General features: G+C 52.2%; 1 long non-coding RNA gene across 1 annotated transcript; it reads left to right on the plus strand.

Annotated features, from left to right (window-relative positions):
- The first annotated feature begins 1,502 nt into the window (after positions 1 to 1,502).
- LOC131896282 (uncharacterized) lies at positions 1,503 to 7,597 on the plus strand. Its single transcript, XR_009375427.1, has 3 exons — positions 1,503 to 2,013; positions 2,287 to 2,348; positions 4,318 to 7,597. It is a non-coding gene; the product is annotated as an uncharacterized LOC131896282 (long non-coding RNA).
- The last annotated feature ends 14,724 nt before the right edge of the window (positions 7,598 to 22,321 follow it).

Consider the following 22,321-nt stretch of genomic DNA (forward strand, 5'->3'; position numbering starts at 1 on the left):
TAGTGTCATCATCGAGTGCCTAGCAGGGAATGTCGGGATGCCATGCATTCCCACCACCCCACCCTGTCACAAGGACCTGGAAGGTCACTCAGCACGGTGACCTGGTGCCTTCCCTGTGGTTCTGGCCTCCCTCGTGCACACCCCTGGGGAGGCACGTGGGCAGCAGAAGGAAGATTGCCCTAGACAGTGGTCATAGAGCCCGCTTTGTTCCAGGCCACTTTCCTTGCTCCTGCCAAGATGGGACCTCTAGAGGACTGCCTCTGGACCTGGCCTGGCCACCCATCCCTGGACCCTGATGTCTTTTACCATTTGCTGCTTTTCACTAATAGCTGTGGACCATCCCTGCCTTGAAGAACTAAGACTTCCTAAGGGTTCCTGTGGCCAGGCAGAACCTGGGTTACCGTGCTCGGTGGAGCCTCAGGCTCACCTGTGAAACCTTTGGGGCCAGGGTACCACCGCTCAAGCCCCTGCCTCCCAGAGGCACTTCTGACTCCCCCTGTCAGAAGTGTGCCCCACCCCACTTGGGCTGGATCATCAAAGACCTTTTTAAGTGGGCTCCTGGGACTGAGCTAGTTCCTGTGGAGGGATGTCCAGGACAGTCCAGAATTGCTGCCCAGAGGCTGCGACGTTTCCTCTTAGAGACCTCCACTCAGGTGCGGCCCAGATTCTCGACTTCACTGCAGAAAAGAACTTCAGGGTGTGTCAGTACAAAGCGGAGCTGGAGTTTATTAAGGTGGTAAGGGCTGGGGATGTGGCTCAGTTGGTAGAGTGCTTGCCTAGCACACACGAATCCCTGGGTTCAATTGCACACACCGGGCGTGACAGCGCATGCCTGTAATCCCAGCACTCTGTAGGGGGAGGCCTTGGCCATCTGGGAAGTTCAAGGCCAGCCTGGGATAGATGAGATCAAAGAAGAAAAAGAAAAAGGTTTTAGTATCAATTTAAGCATGGGCACTGAGGGAGAGAGTCCAGAAAAGGAGAGTACATACATTCTGAGCTTCCGACAACAGTCCCACTTAAAGTCTTAACAGTAACCACGGATACGGTTTTGGTGAGTTCTGGAGTTACATTGTTCAAGGGGTTTCTAAGGACCTCTCTTCTCTTAGTAAATGAGGTCCTGGGGTGGTTTCTGAGGGACGCTGTATAGGACAGAAGGCTGATACGGTGAAGCCATAGGTCGCGAGGGTCAAGGGAACCCTTACCAGGCTAGTTCACGAGGAAGCTGACATGGCTTGAGTGGGGAGAGGGGGGGCCTTTGGCCTCACGCGCGGCTTGCTCCTGTGTTAGGATCATTTCGTGTGTGGGTGCTTGTCTGCATATATGTCTGTGCACCACGTGCGTGCCTGTTCTAAGAGTTTTTATTTGAAGTGTATGTGAGAGCAACATCGTCTCTATATGGGCGAGCCTCACAGTAAATTTTATTGTGTCAAATTCCTGTTTCAGCTGGTAAAAGACTTCACTCAGAGGGCGAGGGTCCCCTTTCTTTTTTGAATATCCTTTATCCATCTCACCTGCCTTTCCTGCCTCAGGGCCCTGAGCCCTGCCGGCTCATATTCCCCTCTGAGCAACCTCACATATCCTGGGGAAGCCGTTCTTAGGTGGTTATGGTAAGATCTTGGTCTGACCATCTCTGCTTCCTGGCCCTCGAGTTGCTGGGGTCCTGCCAAAGTCCATGGTCCTGGGAACTCCCCCCTGGGCCTAGCTTTCTCCAGCTGCAAGCTGCCTGCCCTGTTGAATGCCTTGGGGTTCCTTCTGGCCCATCCATGAGCAGGGGTCCAAAGGCTCTCTCCTTCAGGAAAGGGCCTAGCATTTTGCTCCTCCACAATGGCTTTGTGGGTGACCTGCCAGTTCACATTTTCTTCAGATTCTTCCTCATTGTGGGGTCTGGCCCATCTCCTGGGCCTCTGGGAATTTCAGGCCCTGCCCCCTCCCTCCTTCCTTGTCTGCAGCTCCTGAGGCCTGCTCTCTTGGAGGTAGCACCCGGTTCCTCCTAGGCCCTTTAACCACAGGAAGGTGAGCCTGGGCCAGAACGAGGAAGGATCTGGACTTCCACCCCTGCCTTTGTGGGTGGGTTGTCCTCTAGTCCCTCCCCCCCAACTCCTGGCTCACTCTCACTCATGTGTCCTTGGGCCTTGCATTTCAGAAGAGGATACTTTTTTAAAAAAAAAAAAAACAACTCTTCTCTCATACAGTACATCCGGACCACAGCCTCCTCTCCCTCCCCTTCTCCTAGTCGCTGCCCCCTCTTCCCCAAATCCACTACTCCTCCATTTCTCTCCTTTTCAGAAAAGAACAGATATCCCAGGGATATCAACTGAACATGACATCACAAGATGCAATAAGACTAGGTACAAACTCGTATCAAGGTTAGACTGGAGGTTGGAGGTTCCTCCAGTAGGAGGAAAAGGGTCCCACGAGCAGGCAGAAGGGTCAGAGACACCCCCCCCCCCCCCACACACACTCCCACTGTTTGGAGTCCAACAAAAAACCCCAAGCGGAACAACCACATCACATACGCAGAGGGCCATACAGGCTTCGTGGTTGCCCCTGTGAGCCCTGCTTAGTTAATTCTGTGGGCCATGTTTTCCTGTTTTGCCTGCAAGATGCACTGGGACATTGGTGGCTCAGAGCTGGTGGGAGTGGCCAACCAATGACTGGTCTAACTTGAGGCCCAAACTCAAGAGGGAGTCCATGCCTGACACTGCCTGGATGGCCAGGGTCTGGAAGCTACGTGGCTTAGAGACCTAGGGTAGAACCAAACAGTGCAGGTCTTTCAAAGGCTACCTGATCTATAGACAAGAAGCCCCAACCCTGGCCTTATGAGGAATATGACAGGTTTGAGCAAGTTTTTGGACCTGCTTTGGGCCTACCAGGGGCCCTTGCAGGGTGGGGCAAGGCCTCTTGTCCTTCAGCTCTGCTGTGCCTTGAGAGGGGGAGAGGAGAGGCTACACAAGGTCAGAGGTTGCTTCCTTGAGCTAGCCCACCTCATCTGACCCCAAGGCTTTTTTGTTCTTCTATATAATTTCATTCTGACATCCCTTCAGTGGGGACGTCCTTACAGAATGCGCCAATCTGGAGGCCAGCAACAAGTCGAGGAGTACTAGTCTATGACAGCCCTGGGTCTTGGATTCTGGACCTTGATTCAAGCTGCTTAAAATTTTTCTAAGATTAAACTCTTGGGATAAGTTCTTCATCCAAAGAAGAAAAGAATGAGGCAGAGAACTATGGGTTGGGAGGTCCACCCTGGGTTCTAGAAAGCACCACAAGGAGGTAGGTGGCTTCTTCTGTTTTCAATGTGTCCAGACATGGCACCATGATCCTGAGATGGGAAAAGCAGGGGGCATCGGGTCTCCTGGGTCAAGCATGGCCCTCACCCAGGCTGTGTACACAAAAAGGGATTGCATGGGCCCAATCCCACCCCAGCTCTTCACCACGGCACTAACATGCGTGTTCTCAGAGCCTCCACACTTGACCATTCTTGAAAGACCCAGGACCCCAGGACAGTCTCTCAGTTGGCCTCAGGTCCACATCCAGGGTCTATCCTCCCGAGGATGGCCTGTGCCCATGTGTGTGGGGTGTCCTCAGCGGGTGTAATGGCCCGGGGCAGCTGCACAGAGAGCTGCAGACAGAACTTAGCACTATGTGTGTGCAAACACTTGTCCCCTAAGTTGTGGGATGTGTCCGGAGAGCAGAAAAGGGGTATGCTACAGGCTAAGGAATGGGGCTTACCTTCCCCTGACCACTGCATCAGGGAGTCTGCCAATTTGAACTTGAGGTCTGTCAGGCCCTGCCGAGGTGTATTTATCAAGAGGGTGGGGTGGGGTGGGGGTGGGGACGACGACGGCGGGCGCTATCTGTTAGTGTGGTTTCTATCGTCTCAATACTTTCTACCATGATATGTAGCCACCTTGGGGCTAGACCTGGGGTGAGGAGACTTCAGTGGGATGAAGTGGGTGGTCCACACATTGGAAGTGGATATGGCCATAGGCTGGGAGCCTCCTTTTGCCTTTAGATGTCTGGTCAGGAGCAGATGGCTTTCAAGGCCATGCCCCAGGTGGAGGAGAGTGGGTTCCTAGCAGAACGGATAGTACTAGGACCCAGGAGCTGGATGAGACCAGCCTCTGAGTCCAGGAGTCGTGGAGGGGTGAGAGAGTGGGAAGCCCACGTAGGCAGTCCCTTAGCCTGTGAGACACCTTCCCCCTGCCTTTCCCAGTGGAATAAAGAGCACGACCTCCTGCTAAGGTGAGGTAGTTACACAGCTCAGAGGCTCCTTGGCTCTCTAAGATGAGACTGAACCTTGTTCTGTGTGCTCTCCAGGCGTCCATCCTAGCTGACCTCTGAAATGGAGAAACCTAAAGGAAACAGGCGGGACTTTGCCTCCCCAGCCCCAGGAATGGCTTTTCTGTGGCCACCTCTGAGCTCTCTGTCAAGCCCTCCCACACACTTCAAGATTGGTGCCTGGAGCCCCGAGCAGGCCTCTTGTGGCCCGGGCTCTGCTGAGAATGCCATCGGGGGACACACAGCCCAGTCTCCTGGGAACCATAGGAAATCTGGGTTAGAGCAGGATTCGGGACACCTTTGGGCCGGCCTAGGCCTCTTTTATTCCACTCCTCTTTCCCCACACCCAACCCTCCACCCCAGTCTGTCACCTCCACCGTCGCCCTGGTCTCCCAGCCTCTGTGGAGCTGGGACCTTTTTGGGGCTACAACTGAAAGATAAAATAAAATAAAATAAAATAAAATAAAAGCTTCTCCACTCAGGCCCAATGCTGGTTGCTTGGAGGGCTCAGCTTGCAATGGGGCTCCTGAGGCGGGGCCCTGTGTTGGTAGCTACCAGGCTCCCTGCAGTGTCTCCAGGGCACTTCACTCTTTGATTCTTCCCTAGGGACCCAGGGCTTAGCCATGCTGGCTGAGGGTCCAAGCAGAGTGCTGGGTTTCCTGACTTCCACCACACTAGACCTCTTCAGGCCTGACTGCCCCTCCTGTATCCACTTCCATAAACAGATGGAGCCGCCCACTGGTTTATGAACCAAGGGTTTGGCTGACCCACTAGGATGACCTGAAAAGGGAAGGGTGAGGATTGGGATTGCCCATTTGAGCTCCAGAGCCTCTGTTTGCACATCTGTGAAATGGAGCCAGCTACATCCTCTGGCCAAGTTGTAGTGTGGAAGTGAAGACCTGAGAGCCGAGGTGCCTGTCCCCTAGGCACGGCTCGCCAGGCAGTTCCAAAAGTCGGCCGAGGGCACTGCCCACGTTAGGGTTAGGCTTGCTTGCCAGAATGAAACAAAGTACTACCGAGTAATACAGGGAGATGGGGAGGGGACTCTGTTGCCTGGTCAGGGAGGTGTCCTGGAAGGACATCCCTGCTCCCACCTGTCCTTTCTGAGCTCTGAACCCAATGGACTCCCTTCCTCCTCCTGCATGGCTCGGGCATGGTAGTTGCACTGTTTGCTTTCACGGCCTCCGTGCAGCTGGCATTAGGATGCCTGCAGGAGCTGCCGCCACTCTTTGGCTTTCTAAAGTCTCTGGGTTCTAAATACCACCCATAGGCTGACAGCCCTCAGGTCGCCAGACCAGAGCGGTCTTCAGCCTCTGCGTGCTTCCCTATCAGAAGTTCAGCAGCTGCTGAGGGCCATCCTTGTCTCTGTTTTTGTTCCCCAAATCTTATGCTGCAGCACCTCCCAGGAAATTCTCCCAGAAGAGTGACCCCTCTAGGGTCCACCTGTGACCCCTCTGGGAACCCCTGGCCCCAGGCTACAAACCACACCACCTTTCCCTAGGTGGCTGTGACAGCCCCCAACTGTCTTCTGAACCATCCCAAACACTAAGTCAGTCTCCATGGCCCAGTGGGCACTACCGGGCATGGCTTGGCTATATTCTTCATCTGCTTGTCTTCATAGCCTCAGGGTACCTGTTCTTCTCCCGGGGGGGGGGGGTTCCCTGAACCTCTGTTTCTCCCTGTACGTCCCAGCAACACACTGCTGTGGCATTTGTGGCATCTGAATTGGGCCAAGGCCCACATGGTGGCTCCACCCCACCTTGCTAGTGATTGGTTTAGGAATTGCTGCATGACTCAGGTCCCATCAAAGTATGGAAGTGGGGGGTACTGAGGGGAGCGGACCAGGGCTTCCCCTAGATGCCCTTGTATGTCCTTGAGATGCAGGAACTCCTAGCCTTCCCTGTAGTACTCTCTGGGAGGCTCCTGACTTGCTGGGGTGGCTAAGGGATAAGAGTAAAATAAAGCCAAGGATGTCCCTGACAGCATCTCTTGGAACTCACTTGGTGGAGTTTTTACAGGTTTAACATGTTTTTCTAAAGCTGTCACCCTGGCACTTAAATTGACTATCTTTTTAAATAGTAAAATGAGGATAAGCATAGTAATAAAATGCATAATTCGATCAACATTAATCTTCCCATATAGGTGTTCCATTGTCAGACTGTCTAAAATTGCAAACAAAGCCCAATTTTCTTCCAATGTACACAGAAAACCCATTTTTTTTTTAATGTGGAAAAAAAATTTTTTCTTTTAAATAGTTTCCTTTAAAATATCTGATATGTTAAGTGACTTACCAAGTCCTCGTAGAACAGTACCAATCCGAGGGAATTTCAAAACAGCCACCTAGTGTCCGAGGTGTGAGTCCAGAGAGAGAGAGAGAGAGAGAGAGAAAGAGAGAGAGAGAGAGAGAGAGAGAGAGAGAGAAAGCGTAGCCACAAGTTCTGCCTAAGAGCTTGAATCCAGCCACGTGTTCCCGCTTGAGCTTAGTCAAGCCTTGGCTCTGACTACTTTAAACTCCAACCATGTGCGTTGGCTTTACAGGCAGGGGCCCTGTTCGGCAGGGCAGGCCTGAGTTGTTTGTAGCACTGGCTTTAAGCAAGTAGCTCAAGGTTGGTCCGGCCTGAGGCCAAGCCGACCTGGGCCCGGGCTAGGGAGCCGGCCACCCTGGCGGGAAACCGGACCTGCCATTAAACGGTTTTTAACGGATTCTTGTCACGTTGGGCGCCAAATGTAGATGTAACCTACTGTCTTATTAAATAAGAAACACAGAGCCGATTCAGAGAAGAAAGCTAAGAGGTCAGAACTAAGAGCTTTACCCTTCCTGCTTCAGCTATCCTGCTTCAGCCAAGAGAGCTCTCTGAAAAAAGGGGCCTACTTCCTGTGTGTATGTCTTTAAATAGTCTAACTGTTCTGCCTTCTCATTGGTTGTAAACCTAAACACGTGACTGCCTTGTCACTGCCTGTATGTACCACCCTCCGGGTCCTTAAAGGCGTGCGCCACCACCGCCACGCACTTGCTATGGCTCTAATAGCTCTGACCCCCAGGCAACTTTATTTATTAACATACAATTAAAAATCACATTTCAGTACAAGTAAACTACCACCACAGAGTAAAATAAAGCCAAGGATGTCCCTGACAGCATCTCTTGGAACTCACTTGGTGGATCTTGTGTGACTTACAGCCATGTTTCATCACCACGCCATCTGCATGTCATTCCCCACTCCTGAAGACAGTGGAAGATTGGGGCTCAGTGTGGGGTCCCAGAGTAAGAGCTCTGTTTCTAGGTCTGATGCAGCCACAGGGCACGTCAATAGAAGCACAGGACTCGGGCTGGAGAGATGGCTCAGCCGTTAAAGGCTAGGCTCACAACCAAAAATATAAGAAACACAGGACTCAGATGGGGGAGGTGAGAGGTCTGCACTCCCCTGGGATGTCCAGACTCCACCTAGGGAGGCGGGTCCACTTGGAGCGACTTCCCAGAAGGCAAGTTGACTTTCTGGAGAACTATGCCATTTTAAAGGACTGGGAAACCCTGCTGCACAAAGGACTTGTGAAGAAAATGGGAGGAGCCATTTGGCCCGGCTCAGAGGAGACTCCAGGAGATCTCACTAGTCTTTGGAGTTACATATGGGGCTGCTGAATGAAGAGATGAGTGGCCACGTGTGACACTCTGTCTGGAGGAAGGCGGGTGATAGCATGCTGACCAAGGAGGGTGAGGTTATGAGCCAGCAGGTCTTGTTTTTCCTAAGGGTACTTGGTGGAGCACAGAAGCTCTGGCCTTTGCCCTGAGTCAGCCGGGAATGAGACCTGAGCTCTCAGTGCCCATCAGGGTCTGAGGCGTGTCAGGGGCAGGCTACCCCTGACTCAGCCCACACAAGGCGTGCACAGGGCCTGACCTGAGCTGCCTCTGTGTGCTCACTTACGGACAGACGCCTAGGGCCAAGGACTGGTCTCACAGATTGCTGAGGCCGGTAGAGGGTTCTCCTTGAGAATGTTTGAAATGCAGAGGACACTGTGCAAGAGGAAGAGGGAAGACGACTAAGAAAAGAATTTAGGCAAAGATAAAAATGGCCAAGAAACCCATGCAAACATGTCACATGTGTCCCGCCAAAAGCTACTTTCTTTTCATCATAGGGAAAAATATCTGATTTTCCAGCCTCCAGTCTGGGGGGTTGTGTCCAAGTTCAACGGGAAGCTTCCAGAAACCTTCCTTAATGGTTGAATGGTTGGTAGGTATTATGTTTTCTTTTCTTTATTCCTTCTTTCCTCCCATGACTAGGAGGTAATGGTTGGATTCTCAGCAGCTACATTGGATAGAGGAGACAGGAGCGGAGCTGGTTCACTGCAAAGCAACAGGACAGTTGTCTTGGTGACTGACACAATGAAGCAGCTCTGATGTCACCCTCCAGCTTTTCCTTGAGAGCACGTTTCTGGCCAGGCCTGGCGGCTCAGGCCTGTGATCCCAGTACTCTAGAGGCTGAGGCAGGAGGATTGCTGAGAGTATGAGGAGAGAGAGAAGAGAGAGGAGTGTATCCGTATTGGCTGCCTTCACAGACGTGACTGAGTAGCTGACTGGAGACACGCAAGAAAAGAAGGGTTCTGGTGCCCATTTTGAGGATAGAGTTGGCTATGGCGGAGAGAGTGTAGCCGCAGGAGGGTGAGACACTTCTCTGGTCACATTGTATCCACAGTCAGGAAACAGAGAGCCCCGAATGGTTACTGTTCAGGTCCCTCGGTTCTATGCAGTCCAGGACCCAGCTCCTGAGCTGGTGCAGCCCGCATTTAGGGCCTGCTCTTCCCAGCTCAGCCTCATCAGAAAATTTTCTCATAGACATGCCCAGAGGGTTCCTCCTCCACACTATTGTAATTCTAAATCCCATCAAGTTGACAAGATTAGCCTTCACAAATTGATCCTTGTCAACCTGACACCCAAACAGGTCACATTTAAGCTATAACCTCCCACCCCCTGTTTCTATAAGGCTCATGGCCGTTGCCTAATACAAATGCATTCAGTAAAACGTTCCACAGCCTTTAACAGTTCCAACATTTGTTTAAAACACCAAAGCCCAAGTCTCATCGGGAGTTCAAGGCAATCTTTTAATTATGAGATAAAATACAAGTTACATGTATCTAATATACAATGGGACAGAATGCACATTCCCATTCCGAATGGGATGAATAGGGCACATTGAGGAATAATTAGATAAAAGCAAGACTAAAACCCAGTGGGGAAAACATCAGATCTTGCAGCTCCATGTCCAGTATCTGGGACTCACAGTGGAATCACCTGGGCTGCAAAGGGCCTGAGTAGCCCCACCTCTTCAGCTCTGACGCTTAAGCAAACGTGGCCTCTCTCTTGGGCAAGCACCATCCATGGCTGCAGTTTCTCTCCGTGGATGTCTCGTGGTCCTGGTGTTTCCCAACGTCCCGCAGTCTTCGTTACCACTTGGGTATCACCTTCACAGCTTCATGCAGTGGCCTTTCAGGGTTTCTGTGCAGGGACTTTGGCACCCTGTCACACACTGTCTGAGTGACTCTCTGGAACTGCAGTACTAGACATTTTGGCCGCCTCAATCTTGCATTTTATATTTAATGCCTGCAAAACAGGTATCACGTGGACTATACTGCCATGTTCTGATGCCAGTTTGGGGCAGGCTGGATCTCTTGGACCGGCGTCATCTATTATCAGATCCTGCGTACTGATGCTGGAGAAACACTTCCCTTGAGGGGCAGGAAACTCTTCAGTTGTGTTCTCAGTTTAGGGTTTTTTTTTTTTTTTTTAATTTTCATTTTCACAAGACAGACTCTTTGATGGGCAGAGCTTTGCCCTCAGGGTACCTCTCCTGTTGCACGGTTTCCAGAACCAGATTTTTAATGACACTAACTTCTTTAACAATTACAGATACTTTGACATTTGCACTCCCTTGTTGAAACTGTAAATCTGGGTACCCATCTTTCCTCGCCAGCTCTTTTCTCTGACACTGTGAACCTGGACGGGAGCAGCAGAGCCTGTGTCTGTCAACATTACCTCTGCCCAATGAATCTACCACCCACCCAGCCCCACCTAAGATGGAGACGACGGTGTGTCTTTTAGTAGACTCTGTATGGAAGAATTGACTCTGGAAATGAGCTCTGTGGAGCCATTCCAGGTAGATGCTATAGAGGTCAGGTTAGAGAGACGGAGGGAGCACATTCCGATCTGAGGGATCTCTGTCCCCAGCAAGGAAGACTTAAATAGTTCTGTATGTTGTCATGGTGGCCTGATCTCTCCTGCCAGTGGGCTGCGTCCTCAGATTCTAATGAATCAGATTCTACTTCAAAGAGCACAGATAGTGACATTTCCTTGGGGCGACAAAGCTTGGCTTTAAGTTCACAAGAGTTTCCCTCACTCCACTTGTAAAATACTGCAACTTCCTGGACAGAAACACTATCACTGTCAGTGTTAGTCAAGGCAGCAGGTATGAGTGAAACCGAGAAGGAGGAGGTTACGACGCTGGCGGGTACTCACGTGATGGTCTGATGAGTGTGTGTGAGGTAGATGGTCACGATGAAGGAGAAGTACCTGGGCACCAAAGCCTCTGGCTTTACCACAGGGTAATCCTTTGGAGACATGGCTGTGGCATCCATTAGCTTTAAATTCAACGCCAGGGGCTGGAGACACAGCTCAGCAGTTGAGGGCATGTACTTCTCTTGCGGAGGATCCAAATTGAGTTTCCAGCGGCCTCACTGGGTGTCTCACCATCTCCTTTAGCTCAAGCTGCCAGGGATTCTGATGCCTCTGGCCTCTTGTGGGCACTCTCCCCCCCCCCCCCCCCGCGCCACACACATATAATAAATATAAGTGTTTAAATTCAACTTCATTTGGAGTTTCAGGACATGGGCAGAATGCATCTAGATTCTCTGCCTGAGTATCGCACAAATGGCCCCATTTGAGTTCCTGATGGAGGCCTTGTTCCCCTCTGAAGCCTCATGAGCCAGGCCTTCATTGCCTGTGTTTCTTCTGAATTCTAGTTTCCCTAGCTCCCCCAGAGCTCTGCTTACAGTATTCATGGGCATTTTTCGCCCAAACTTCCAAACTCTTCCACATTCCTCCCACAAACCAGTTCCCAAAGCCTACGAGCCACAAGTGATTTATCACAGCAGTCTTGTCCTGTATGCATTACCTTTCTGTTGCTGTGATAAAACACCATAGCCAAAGGCAATCTAAGGAAGAGTGTTTTACTTTGTCTTAGGGATCCAGAGGGATGAAGATCCATGGTCTTGGGAGGCATGGTAGCAAGGAGCAGTCAGGGCAGCAGGTGCAGGAAACTGAGCAAGAAAGAAAACAGTGTAGGTGAGGCTTTTTACTCTTAAAGCCTGCCCCTAGTGACATACTTCCTTCACGAAGGCCACACCTCCTGAACCTCCCCTAACAGTGCCACCAACTGGGGACCAAGTATTCAAATGTTGGAGACGATGGGAGACATTTATTTTAAAAGTGCGGTGTTTTGCCTGCAGGTATGAATGTGCATGGCGAGCATCTCCCAGACGAGCCGTCCTGTAGGTTTTGGAAATCAAACTCGGGTCCTCTGCAAGAGCAGCAAGTGCTGCTTTTTGTTTTTGGGTTTTGGCTTTTTTGAGACAGGGTTTCTCTGTGTAGCCCTGGCTGTCCTGGAACTCACTCCGCAGACCAGGCTGTCCTCGAACTCACAGAGATCCGCCTGCCTTTGCCTCCCCGAGTGCTGGGACTAAAGGCGTGCGGCACCACACCTGGTGCAGTAAGTGCTCTTAACCGCCCAGCCAACCAGCTCTTCAGCACAGGGACATTCCAACTACCATCCAACCCTTGGAACCAATTTTCTGTGACACATTTCTCACTGGTGTGACAAGATGCCTGCCTGACAAGATACAAGTGGGAGAAAGGATCTTAGTTCACAGTGTGGGGGGCTGCATTCCACCATGGCAGAGAGGTAAGGGCAGAAGGAGCATAAGAGATTTGGTTGCCTTACGTATGCAGTGCGGGAGCAGGGAGTGGGAGATTCCCGCTGCTCAGGTTCCTTTTTATTCAGTTTGGGACCTCGACTCACAGAATGGTGCTGTCCACCTGTAGGGTGGGTCTTCCTATCCCAATTAACCTCATCTAGAAACTCATTTTAGAGCTAAGCTCAGTCTGGTCCTAAATTCCAGCAAGCTGATTGGAGCAATGGAACACCTTTCCTGATCAGGGGTGAGCTAGTTGTGCCCGTGTCTTGTCTTGACTGGCAGAGGATTTCAGAAGACCACGAACTGTTACTTTAACTCACGAGACTGGCAAAAATAAAAAGGACTGTGTCTGGAGACAGCGTGTCGGGGTGGTTCATGCCTCGCCTTTGCCCTGGAGAGTGTGGTGTCTGTTCATCAGTTTCCTCATCCAAAAGATGAAGGCAGAAAAAGGGAAGTCGCCCAGAGTCACTATGAAAGACAGACAAAGTGGCCCAGAGAGACCAGGTACCTGTCAACGGGGTGACACTGGGTGACACTGTTGTGGATGTGGCCAGTACACGGTCCCTGTGTGACTGCTAGTTCAGAGAGCTCTGGCGGGCTCCATGAGAGTGTTTAATGCAGTAATTGCACCCCGGGGACCTGACGTCCTCAGGGAATGAGGACTGTCGCTGGTGCATTCGCACCCTTGGAGTCTCTCTCCCACTCTGAGGCGCTCCTGCAGCAGATACCACGGAGTTTTTCGCCTGGGTAGTCTGGAAGTAAGCACCCGACCCTTGTCATGGAGAGACCTGGGTAGGTGGTAAGCGCCCAGGAGCCCACAGTCCCTAGGAAGCATGCTGCAGTTCCCGAGTCCCCAGAGGAGCAGGCAGCTCTCCAGCCAGTGTTCTCTGAAGTGCCCTCCACAACGACCTTTGCGTTGGTATCTCATGTTCCTCTCTGTACCCTGGTCCTCCAGGTCTTCCTCCTGTTCCCTGATGGCTGCTTCCTGCGTGGCCTTCTGAGTAAATTGCCTGGCCTTACTTTTCCTGTTGCTGTGACAAAGTACTCTGACAGAAGCAGCTTAAGGGAGAGAGGGCTGCGTTTAGAGCATAGGTCTGGGTGGGCGTGGTCAAGGCAGCAGGAGCATAGTGTTTGCAGTCTAAAGAGAGCAGCAAATGCTGTCTGCCCGCACAGTTCAGGGTGCCCTGCCAGGGAAACGGTCCTACCCACAATTAAGAGGCATCTTGCTAAACCGGTTAACACGATCAATATAACCCCCCAGAGGCCCATCTCCCGTCAAGCTTTCCCGGGCCCTGGTGACATCCAGGCTCAGGTGACACAAGAAGGAGTGGCATCTGTGTGTGAGATTTACATGATTACAAATTGTTTACGCTGTTTATGTGCCCATGGGCATGCATATGCCATGGCACACCTGTGGAGGTCAGAGCAACTTGTGGGAGTCTGCACCCCAAGTCTGCAGGTCTTGGATATCAAAGGTCATCCTGCCTGGCTGTGAGAAGTTTACCTGCTGAGCCCGGAAAGAGCTTTCTGTAAAGGTGCATGCCTTTAGTCCCAGCACTCATAAGGGTGAGTTTGAACTCAGTCTGGTCTGTGTAGTGGGTTCCAGGACAGTCAGAGCGACATAGTGAGACCCTGTCCTGAAAAAAAAAACAACAACAAAGAACAAGCCACCTGAGAAGTGAATACTCTTTGCATAAGGAACAGAAAAAAAAAAAAAAAAAAGCAGCGGAAGGTTAATCTTGGAGGGGAGGGGTGGGCTGTACTACCCTGAGACAGACCTGTGAGGGTGTTTGCCCCTCCCTGTTTCATCCCAAGCTCCACTCCTTCCCAAGCCCTGCCTCCCACAGAGCCCAACCTGGTTCCTGAGTCTAATCCTGACCTTCCCTAAACCCAGCCCCACCCTTTTCAAATTCCACCTCTCCCAGAACCACACCCTTTTCGAATCCCTTTCCCAACCTGGCGGGTCTCAAGACTCCTCAGAGCTGAGGAGAACCAAGAGCCATGTCCATTGTGCCTTGCACCCTATCCCAACTACCACCACGCCCCCAAGCTGGCAGCCAGAGCATCAAGGTGAATTGGGCCTGGCACAGTGGGGCACGTCTTTAATCCCAGCGCTCATATGGGTGAGTTTGAACTCAGCCTGGTCTATGTAGTGAGTTCCAGGACAGTCAGAGCGACATAGTGAGACCCTGTCCTGAAAAAAAAACAACAAAAAACAAGCAAACGAACGAACAAACAAAAAAAACCCAAAACAAAAAAGAGCCCCTCCTCCCCTAAAAAAAAACCAAAACTGGGACCTGTTTCCTTGTAGGGAGCTGAGATTGCTGCCAGGAGCATCCATCCCCCACTACACAGTGAGGCCCTCCTCAGAAGAGAAAACACACACACACCAAAACAGAACCCACCAAAACTAAAATGGAGGTGTGGCCCTCGCCTGCCTCTAACCCCAGCACTAGAAGAGCTGAAGAGGCAGGACGACTGTGAGTTCAAGGTCAGCCTGGGCTACACGGTGATGTTGTTTCTCAAATAAAATCTGCATGAACCCTCAAAGCCGCCAGTAGGTTTTCCTGCCCTTGGAGGTCTGTCAGCCCCCTCAGGAAGCTCACAGGGACGTGGCTTAGAGAATAGTCCCAGCCACGACGGTCATCTGTCTCTAAAACAACTGTAGGTCTTCCATCTGTGGCAGTTTGAATTTATTTGGCCCCCATCAGCTCACAGGAAGCGGTGCCGTTAGGAGGTGTGGCCTTGTTGGAGGAAGTGTGGTCTTGTTGGAGGAGGCTGGATGACACACACCTTTAATCCAGACTTTGAGGCTGGAGGGCACACCTTTCGTCTGGGCCTCACCTTCTGCTGGGAGTGTGTCGCTGTGGGGGCGGGCTTTGCAGTCTTTTTCTCAAGCTTCCCTCAGTGGACAGTCAGTCAACTTCCTGCTGCCTGCAAGATGTAGCACTCTCAGCTCCAGCACCACGTCTGCCTGCACGCTGCCATGCTCCCTGCCATGATGATAATGGACTGAACCTCTGAAACTGTAAGTGAGCCACCTTCAATGAAATGTTTTCTCTATAAGAGTTACCAGGTCATGGTGTCTTGTCACAGCAATAAAAACCCTAACTAAGACACAGCCTCAGGGCCCTTTCAGGTGTGAGCCCCTCCCTCTTTCACATAGGGGTCTTTTGGGCCTGCTCGCCATGTCCCCTTGCCCAGCTTCCCTTCCAGAGCTCCCATCCCCGCTGTAACCTGTGGCTTCACTGCCTAAGGACAGTCACTCTAGAAGTCTCTATCCACTTGTTTGTAGGCAGTGAGGGAGGAGGTTAGAGTGAGGTCCCCTGCTGTGTCTCCAGAGCCCACACCTGATGCACAGTGGGTGCTGAGGGTACCTGAAGGTGTTGGAGTCACTGCTGGGACCCTGTGGGCTCCACCTATTGGAGATGGTATATTCAGGACACCAAGTCAAGAATGAAATGAGCCAGAATTACGGGCAGAAAACTGCACAGGCAGCCACTGGGCCTGTTTTCAGTCCGGCCTACACATGTCCTCTCTTGTGGCCAGCTCGGGATCCTTGAAGTGGGATTAGGTGGCCCCGGGCTTGGGTAGACAAGCTTTCCCTTTCTGGGAATGGGGGCTAGGCAGTCCAGAGCATTGTTAGGAGGGATGCTGGCCTGGGGACCTAGAAGACCCACTGGCACTGGGTGGCCATCTATTCAGAGTGAAGCTACCCAAGGACTCTGGGCTGGTTCATTTTGTTTTTGTCAACACAGGCTAAAGTCATGTAGGAAGAGGGAACCACAACTGAGGAATTACCTCCATCATATTGGCCTGGAGGGAAGTCTGTAGGTCATTTGCTTGATTAGTGATTTCTATGAGAGGGTCCAGCTCACTATGGACAGTGTCAGCCCTGATTGGGTGGTCCTGGGTTCTATAAGAAAGCAGGCTAAAGGAGCCATGAGGAGCAAGCCAGTAAGCAGCACCCCTCCATGGCCTCTGCTTCAGTTCCTGCCTCCAGGTTTCTGCCTTGAGTTCCTGCCCTGACATCCCTCAGTGATGGAGTATGATCAGGACATGGATAAAACCCATTTCCTCCCCAGTTTCCTTTTGGTTATAGTGTTTCCTACAGCAATAGCAAGCTAAGATACCCCAAGAGTAGAAATGCTGGCTGACTTTGGCCATGGACCAGATGGACGAAGGAGAGGCAGGTACTGCCCAGAAGGAGGGAGGGAGGAGGATCTGAAGATGAGGAGACCAGCAGACCTGAAGATGGTCAAGTGGGACCAGCCACCAGAACAGGGCTGGAAGGGCCAGGCAGCCAAGGAGACCCACAGAAGGAGCCTGGCTGATGAGCTCAAGGAACAGGTGAGGACCTGGACCTGGGGTGGTCAGGAGTTGTCCCTGGGCACGATGGGAAGAAGATGGGGGAGTGTCGGCACCAGCATCCAGTTTGTCTCTGAGGGAGACCTAGGCTCAGCCAGCAGGGTGGGGCATTAGTATTCCTGACTGCTGCCGACACCCAATTTTCCAGCTGGGTGCTCTAGCTGGCTTTCAGCGCCTGCTGCCAGAGCCAGCTAATTGACAGGGAGAGGAGGCTGCTGGAGTTGGGACAGAGGCAGGAGAAGGAGGAGGTGGGAGGAAGGGAGAACTGGAGGAGAGGAAGAGGAGGGGAGGAAGAAGAGAGGAGGGAGGGTGAGGAGATGGAGGGAGGACCAGAAGAAAAGGGAGGGAGAAGTGGAGGAAGGGAGGGAAAGGAGGGAGGGAGAGAGGAAGGAGATGGGGAGGACCTTGGTGGCTGCGATGGGAAGGCTGGAAGGGGACCAAGAAAAGCCACTGCTCCTTTAGAGGAGAACACAGGCCCAGAGAGATCAGCGGCTTGTTTGGGGACACACACACCAGAAAGGAAGGCAGGATCAGAGGGGAGAGCTGTGTTTCCTGACTTCAGGGTGGGCATGAGAGCAAAGGGCACACACGAGGCACAAAAGGCACATGTCTAAAGAGCTCCCTGGTCATAGACAGTACCGGATGCCACCTTGTTTGCCCATCTCCGTTCTGTGCCCACAGGAGCACAGAGCAGGGCAACTGGCATTCATACTAATGTGTGGGTGTATGCACATGTATGTGCTTATGGAGGCCAGAGGTTGAAATCACATGTTTTCCTGAATGTTTCATTGCTTTATTACTATTTTTTTTTTTTTTTATAATAGAGGGGTGGCTTAGTGGATTAAGAGCACATACTACTCTTGCAGAGGACCTGAGTTTAGTTCCCAACACCCATGCCTGGCAGCTCACAACTACCTATAATAACTCTAGGGTACCCGATGTTCTCTTGTGGCCTCAGAGGGCACCCGCATGTATGTGCACATGTCCACACATGTAAGTAAAGTAAAGGCTGGGGAGTTGGCTCAGTGGTTAAGAGCACTTGGTGCTCTTACAGAGAACCCAGGTTTGATTCTTAGCACACACATGGCAGATCACAGCCATTTGTAACTCCAGTTCTAGGGGATCTGACACCCTCTTCTGGACTCCTCAGGCAGTAGGTTCATGTGGCACACATACATACGTGCAGGCAAAACATTATACATGTTTACACGTTTAAAAAATAATAAAGCCGGGCGGTGCACGCACGCCTTTAATCTCAGCACTCGGGAGAGAGAGGCAGGTGGATCTCTGTGAGTTCGAGGCCAGCCTGGTCTACAGAGTGAGATCCAGGACAGGCACCAAAACTACACAGAGAAACCCTGTCTTGAAAAAACAAAAATAAAATAATAAATAAATAAACATTTTTTGAAAACGTAAAATAAATCTTTTTGTTTGTTTATTGTTGCATGAGTGTAGAGGTCAGAGGACAACTTGTGGGAATCAGTTCTGCCCCTTTATTAGCTGAGTCCCAAGGCTCAAACTCAGGTCATCAGGCCTGGTGGCCAGTGTCTTTCTGCTGAGCCATCTTGCTGGCTCTTCACATTAAACTTTAAAGAAAGTTTTGTTTTATTTTTAACGATCTGTGGTGTGAGTGTGTGTGTGTGTGTGTGTGTGTGTGTGTGTGTGTGAGTGTGTGTGTGTGTAGGGGTATGTACACACAAGTGAAGGTACCCAAAGAAGCCCGAAGAGGGTGTCAGACACACTGGAACTGGAGTTACAGATGGCTGTGAGGCACCCAACATAGGTCCTGGGAGTCAAACTCGAGTTCTCCTCAAGGGAAGTAGGTTCTTAACACTGAGCCATCTCTCCAGCCTACACTCACTCTTTTTTTTTTTTTTTTTTTTTGAGCCGTGGTTTCTCAGTCTGGAGCCCACTACTTGACTAGACTGGCTGGCCCACAAGCCCCGGGGATCCTCCTGGCTCTGTGTCCCCACTCCGGGATAACAGGCGCTAGGTGCTACGCGCCTTATAATTCAGATGCTCACGTTCACAGCAAGCAGTGAGTGTGGTGACTGAACCTTTCCCCCAGCCAGTATCTGCCATTTCTGATACTGTCTGTGTGGCTGGGGTGGGCCATGTGTCACCCCCCACCTACCCACCCACCCGTGGTGCTGACTGGAGTCATTAACACTAATGATAGGATTGGGGGCTGTGTTAACATACACTCTCAGCCCTCCTGGGGCCCAGGGCCCAGGAGGTGGGAAGGGGTTGGCAGATAGCCCAGGGAGGGAGCCGAGAGGAAGCGGGGGGGGGGGGAGGCGGCGGCTGGGTCTGCTCAAGATTCTCCATGGAGGTGCGTTTCTCAGTCTCCAGGGCTCAGAACTCACCTAGGCCAACCGTGTCCCTTGTAGCCACTGGACACTGTCCCCTCACGGTAAAGTGTGCTTTATGACAAGAGGGACCTCATCCAGACTGGGAACTCGGGTGGTAGAGATGTAACTAATACTGAGGAACCAAGCTCCATAGACTTAGTCCTGCTTTTGCTCACACAGAGATCCTTCTGCCACTGCTCCCAAGGCCCCTGTTTCTATCTGCAAGGGTTTGGGTGTCCCTTCACTAGCAAGGGTACCTCTAGATGCTGCATCTGTCCTGAGAGCAGCATCCTCAGTCCACAGCCCAGGCAGCCTCCACGCTTGTCCCCCTGACCCCCCAGATGCTGCCTCTGAGCCTGTGGTGGGCACTGTCCTTGAGCTCAAGGACTCTCTGGTGTCTCCCAGGGCTCCAGAGATGCACCCACCAAACCTGCTGTTTTCAGGAAATGCATACACACCCCTGTGGCAGCTTCCTTGCTCTTTAAAGTACCCTGCCCCCGGCAGGGTCTTGCTATGTAGCTCAGGTTGGCTTTATACTCATGACCCTCCTGCCTCAGCCCCCTAAGTGCTGAGATTAAAGGTGGGCACCACTGCTAGGAGCTGCACGCTCTGATTCGAGTTTTGAATGAGTCTTGTAGCATGCTTGTGTGATCCCAGCCCTCTGGAGGGTTGAGGCAGGAGGATTGCTGGAGTTCAGGGCCAGCCTAAGTTCCTAAAATATAATGTGAGACCTTGTTTCTGGCCCCCTCACATTCCTCACTTAAGAAAAAAAAGGTGGGGGAAACAAAAATCTCAAGATCTGGACTGGGGTTGGGAGGGGCTTGGGTGGCAGAGCACTCGCCAAACATACACACAGCCTGGGGCTCCATCCCCAGCATTGAGACAAACAAAAATCTCAAGAGCTGTATTTCACTGGGCTTGGTGGTATGTACCTGTAAACCCAGCCTTTAGGAGATAGAGGGAAGAGGACCATGGGAAGGAAGTTCAAAGCCAACCTGGCCTATCTAGGGAGACTGTTTCAAAACAGACAAATAGCCAGGCTGTGGTGGCACATGCCTTTAATCCCAGCACTTAGGAGGCAGAGGCAGGCAGATCTCTGAGTTCGAGGCCAGCCTGGTCTACAGAGCGAGATCCAGGACAGGCACCAAAACAACATGGAGAAACCCTGTCTCGAAAAAAGCAAACAAACAAAAACCCCGACAAATAGTTGAGACTCCACCTCCCTGGCCACTGCTCGACCTAAAGGCAATGAGTTGGAACGTTCTGGGCTGGAGGGAGTGGGCTGCAGGTTGGTGGTGAGAGTGGAATCTGAGAAACAGTATGTTTGGCTTCTGTGCCCTCGGAGGTAGTCCATCCTAGATATCAAAGGGATGGCATTGCCCGGGGAGGAAGCAGGGTCCTTGTGCTGAACTCATCCTGTGCCAAGCTGATGGCCCTTATGTGAGTTCAGTGTGGAGTGGAGGCTAAATGTGGTGGTGGGCAAGGCCCGGGACCTGCCAGGAATCCCCAGGCCTCCTGGAGAAGTAGGCCGGATGTGGCCCTGCCAGTGCAGTGGCCCCAAACTGGGGCAGGAGCGAGGAATCTGGGCCGAGGACCTGACTGGTCCCTGGGGTAACGCCACGTGTTCCTGCATCTTTCTTCCACCTGCCCCCGGGGAGGGGAGTTGGGCAGGCCGGAAGTCCACCACTGCCCGTCTGTCCTGAGCCACACACAGCCCTTTACTGGATTCTGGTTAAAGAGCAAAGAGCCGGGCTGGGGTTCGTGCCCAGCCTCCCTGATACTAGAGTTAAGGCTCTTCCTTGTGTGTGGAAGCTGCAGGGCCAGAGCAGCTGGGTGACCCCGAGTGCAGTGATGTGACTCTTCCAGCTCAGGTCACATGCCCAGGAAAAGAAAAGGGGTGCCTGAGAGTGACCCAAGTCTCTAGGGGCCATATCGATGACCTGGCTGGCCTCCCTTTCCCCTCTGGGCTCCATTTCACACCCTACCTCCCCCACGAAACCTTCTGATGCCACCCCACCAAGAAAAGGTCCTGTCTGATGTCTGCGAGGACGTCTACTCCTGGGCCTTTCTGCTCACAGGTTGTCCTGGAGTCAGGAGGAAGGCTGGCAACTAGGACCTTAGACAAGGCTTTCATCCTGCGCCTAGGAGAGCATGGTTGCCGTGGCAGAGTCGTGCGGGTCTGGGCCTCACTCACCGAACAGATCTTAGGTCGACCACCTTGGTATTGGTGAAATTATTAAGGCCACTCCACGTAGTTAAAAGGGAGATTTATTTAGTGGCGTAACTTACAAATGAAGGGATAGGTAGGTTGTGGGTTCTGGGAAAGACGCAGAGCAGTCCGGCGGTGTTCTCTGGAGAACTCTCCTGGGTCAACCTCCACCCCGCCACCGTCCAGGGTCCAGGAACCAAGAGAGCGCAGTGCTTCCTTGGGTCTTCAGGGCCCTCCCTTGGCCCCGCCTTGTAGGCGTGACAGTTACCGAAGCCTCAATGGGGGTTGGAACTTCCAGACCAAAGCTGGAATGGCTACCCACTACACCTTGGAGAAACTCAGGGCTGATCTACATCATTTCCTCCTCTCATCTCCAGTCGCAGCAAGCCCTGCATCCACTTCACCTTTGACACACTGCTCTTGGACTCCTGTTACCACGCCCATCTCCCCAAGATTTCCTGCATTCGTGGAAGGGACTATGGTGCCCCGTACCTCTCACTCTCTGCCCCCATCCTTCCTCTGAGGCTACATGTCTCACGCGTGAATGTCTGCCACTTACCAAGCCTGACACAATGCTACAGACTTGGGTCAAGAAGCCTGGGATGGGGACAGCACCTGACAGGACTTGTGAGTCTGAGTGGCTGGCAGAGGGGTCCCAGGTCATGACCTCAGTGCAGAAGTCCTGGGGCCAGCGCTGCACTCAGCACAGAGCGGGACTCCAACTTCACAAGAGACCAGGTAGGTAGGTGGGCGGAGGTGAGCTCCCCAGCCCTGGGGGTGTGCAAGAGCGGGCTAGAGGTTGAGACTGAATGGGGTTTAGGGCCTCTTGTGGCTCCATGATCCAGGAATTGTGGGCTCCCGTCTTAGAGTGTCTGATAGCAGTTTCCCAAGGGAATATCTACCTTCACATGGACACCTGCAATCTTCCCGATGCTAAAGAGTAGGTGGGTGGAGGTGGGGTGTGTGTATGCACATGTGTGCGTGGGTTACTGCGGCCATGGTTTGCATGTGATTGTCAGCTAGCCAGCCATAGGGAGCCAATGAATATTTGTTTTGTTTTTGGTTTTTTGAGACAGGGTTTCTCTGTGTAACCCTGGCTGTCCTGGGACTCTCTCTGTAGACCAGGCTGGCCTCAAACTCATAGAGATCCCCCTG

This window comes from Peromyscus eremicus, chromosome 20 (assembly GCF_949786415.1).
Source record: "Peromyscus eremicus chromosome 20, PerEre_H2_v1, whole genome shotgun sequence".
Taxonomy (NCBI): domain Eukaryota; kingdom Metazoa; phylum Chordata; class Mammalia; order Rodentia; family Cricetidae; genus Peromyscus; species Peromyscus eremicus.